The 3909-nt window shown below is 42.8% G+C and overlaps 1 pseudogene; it reads right to left on the reverse strand.

The window, feature by feature from the left end:
• Window positions 1-1132: 1132 nt before the first annotated feature.
• On the reverse strand, window positions 1133-2559 carry LOC140577182 (transcription factor HES-5-like; annotated as a pseudogene).
• Window positions 2560-3909: the final 1350 nt, after the last annotated feature.

Consider the following 3909-nt stretch of genomic DNA (forward strand, 5'->3'; position numbering starts at 1 on the left):
TTTGGTCTTTTGGTTCTGCTATCAGAACCAGTAGTTCTAGATAACTCACCATCGCAAGCGTCGGTCCGGGTCGCAGCATCCACCGTCGTCCGCTGCTGGTCCAGGATCCGCCGCCACCTAGAAAAGAGAAAATAGGAGGTGACAGCTGAAATGCCAGCAGCCCAGAGGACCACTGGCCGCAGCTGAACCCCGAGGAAAGCCATTTCTGTCGGGTGCTTGTCCAGATAGTGGGAGCTCAGGAACAGCGTGTTGCTCGGTTGGGTGTCGGTAAACGACTGATCAGATTTAGAGCTTCAGTTTCGTTAAAGTTCCATAGAACTTCTGTCACCATGGAGACGAACATTCACTTCAAAACATGCTTCCGAGACAGCGACATTTGAACCGTGGAGTTTATGAGACGTCACCGTTTTTACGACACTTCTTGTGATCATCTGTTCTCATATGAGCTTAGTTTACAACAAGATGCTGCATCCAGACTTTCAGGAATCAGAACCAGAATCAGAACACTGTCAGACTCTCACAATCATTACAGTCATGTGGGAAAGACAGCTCTCACACACAACACGATTTTATTTTTAAATTAGTCTGCTTTCTTTACTTTTAACAGTAGGAACTAATGGCTCTCTGTAGATATTGGTGGTATGACAGCGTAAAATTTGATAAATTGGCCCTGTGGCTTGTAATAACTCACAAATATCATATGAGTTCATGACTTTTATTAGACACATCTAGTACATCTGTCCCACTTTTGCTCATTTCACCTTCTGAAACCAGAATGTTAAACCAAGTCAGAGTCCAGCAAAGTCTGGTGTCCAGCAGATTCTAGCAGTTTCCCAGCTCTATACCAACTAACCCTGGTAATGAATTGTTGAGTTGAATGCAGTGTGTTTTAAAAAAAAGTGTTTTCTTTTTAATGAAGAGTTTGTTTTCATTATGTTTATTAACACTACTCTGTAAATCACAACTGTTTTAGCAATTAGTAAAGTCTGTTAATAAACCATAATTTTTTGTTCAGTCTTCTAATTAATATTATTCTTCATCTCAGAGGGGTTTTATGTTCAAAGACTTTCTAAAAAGCAAACACTTTAAAATAAGTCATAGAAATGGTATTGATTGTTTCATTACAGTTTATTTTCAGGGCATGTATAGATACAGTGATATAACATCAGTAACCTTCACTGAAGGTGATCAACCCAACACAGCTCAGGTTCTGAGAGCCTTCAAGTCTTCATAAACTCATAACAGAGAGCACACAGCTAATGTAGCTACATGAATAATATCTAATACATACAAACGCATGCATTTATCTTTTCAAAATCACAAAGAACTTCACAGAGTCCAAAACCAACAGACTCATCTAGATCTCACTCCATAGGAGTGGAAAGCACTGGATTAAAGAGTGTCACAGACATTTTACACTCCGGAGTTCAGATTAGAGACGAACAGCAGTTTGTTCAAATAAAAAGTTCACTTTTCAAATAGAAAGCATTTTCTTACACAGTAAGAGAAAGAAGATCAGAGGAAAAGCTTTCTTTGACTGAAAGCAGATTTCAAACAACCTGCAAACTGCAGAGAACATGAACCCACTATGGGCTTTCTTTCTCCTCTCAAACACACATGAAGGATGGAGAAAGTCTTCTTGCATAGTAAGAATGAGACATAAAGACAGAAGGAGTAAAATCCTACAACTTTAGGAAATCTTAGAGAATGTCAGTCTTAGACTGACATGTTAAAGTGTGTTTCCTAATGGTAAAGAGTCCACAGGGCTCTACCAGGGTCTCCAGAGAGCACTAGAGGCTGGAGCTTCCTCTTTGCTGCTGGTGTGGAAGGCTGGAGAGATGGTCTGCAGGACACTTGTGCTCTTTTCCATGGAGGGCTGCATGGTGAGGAAGTGCTTCAGCAGTCTTCTCTGGGATGATGTCTGCACTCCACACTGAGATAGGAAGCCGACGGCCTCCTGCACACACCTGCTGTAGCCTTCATTGGCTGCAGTGGAGCAGACAGAGTGGTTGTTGGACTGCTGCTGCTGCTGTTTCAGGAAGTGAAGCGTCATCTCCAGGATGTCGGCTTTCTCCTGTCTGGAATCAGGCTGCTGCTTTAGGAATTCTCGGCCCAGGAGAGACTTGAGCTTCTCGATGCTGCTGTTGATGCGTTCTCTACGCATCTTCTCCACTATTGGCTTCCTCAGCTGGAGAGAGAAAAGAAATCCTTGTTTAATTACACTGATCAGCTTCTGCTCCTGATTCCCACACTAAACCAATACAGAACTGGAACAGATGAGATGTCCTGGTTTAGGATATTTACCTTGTTTGAAAGTGGAAGATGCTCTTTGGAGTAGATGAGAGCTGCAGTGACTGTAGGAGGCATGGCTGTGTGTCTTCTGTTGAGTTCTCTGTGAGGAGAAGATGTGAGCTGTGCTGAGCTCTCTCTCTCTCTCTCCTCTATTTATACTCCCCGATCTCCATATGAATGTGTGAGGCCTGGGTTTGCTGGATGTTCTCACAGTCTGCAGCCAATGGGGAAGCTCGGATGACAGTAAGGAACGGAGGGCTGCCACATGCTCAGTGACGTGTGTGTTACTCAGGAAACAATGAACCCAGCTCTGAGCAGCAGGTGGAGGGGTGTGTCAGAGAGAGAGAAGTGTGTGAGAAAGTGGTGACCTCCAGCTCAGTCACTGATATTATGGGGTTAATAGGTGAAACAGCACGTGCCGTTCATATACTGCATATTGTGGGATATTTCATAAATGGAAAACATTATTTCAAAAGTTTTAAAAATGATACATTTGTTTCAGGGTTATTAAAAATAAGACAGTGTCTTATAGAAATGTCACATTAGACTCATATCAGTTAAATTCCTTCATATCATGTGATGTCATGTCAAGCAGTGAAGCTGGGAGCAGGAGTGTGTGTGCAGTGGAGGAATGAGACTGTTCTCTCCAGAGCTTTCCCACACTCTCCTCATTCATTCACACACAGCTGAATAGAAGTGTGCCCCATTACAGCATATGGTCAACAAGTCACACTCAGAAGAGGAGGTGTACAAACATCAGTCCTGTTAAGAAACATCAGTGAAATATTTAATAGATACACATTTCAACATTAAAAATCTAAAAATTATTAAGATCATATTAAGCCATTTCCTCTTTTTAAAGACTCTTGACTGAGTGGTCTCAAGTCAGTGGGACATAAGCCCTCCTCTCACATCTGTCCATCTGTGTAGACAGTGCTGGACCCCGGGGTGAGAAAGCTGTGTACAGTCAGAGCTGAAATCATCAGACAGTCCTGTTTAAAACGCTGTTCTCGTTTCTACACTCTGGATCTGATTGAAGAATCAGTTTGAAATCAGACAGTAAGATAAACTGAGAGTCAGTCCTGCTCTCAGACAAACACTGCCTGGACTGCTCCTGCTGTCTGAACCACACGTGCTGTGTCACTAATTATTCTGTGACTGGGGGTCTGTAGACATGGGGACTTTCTCACACACTTTCCAACACACACAACATACGCACCCCTACACCTGCTCCCCAGACATGAGAAGACTGTTCAATGACCAGTACACTCATCAAGGAGCGTGACGTTCCTCTCTGCTCTTTAGTTCCTTTCTACTTCCAAACTCATTAATTGGCGGCTGACCTTATGACCTTTTGTGGAGCAAAAACAGAAGATTTGTTCACAAACAAACATAAAATAAACTATTCAGAGATTTGGACGCTGGCAGTTTGTGTAGCTGTTGACTGACTCCTGCATTCAGATCTCTGTTTATGGTGTTTAGGGCGAAAGCTCACATTTCAGTATGTGGTGTACTGATAATGAGCTGATGAACCAGGCAGGTGTGTTGGAGTGGGTGCAGGTCAGTGTATCTTCAGGACTGGAGTAGAGAAGCATGGCCATTTAATTACACACTCTA

Source organism: Salminus brasiliensis, chromosome 14 (assembly GCF_030463535.1).
Source record: "Salminus brasiliensis chromosome 14, fSalBra1.hap2, whole genome shotgun sequence".
Classification (NCBI taxonomy): Eukaryota; Metazoa; Chordata; class Actinopteri; order Characiformes; family Bryconidae; genus Salminus; species Salminus brasiliensis.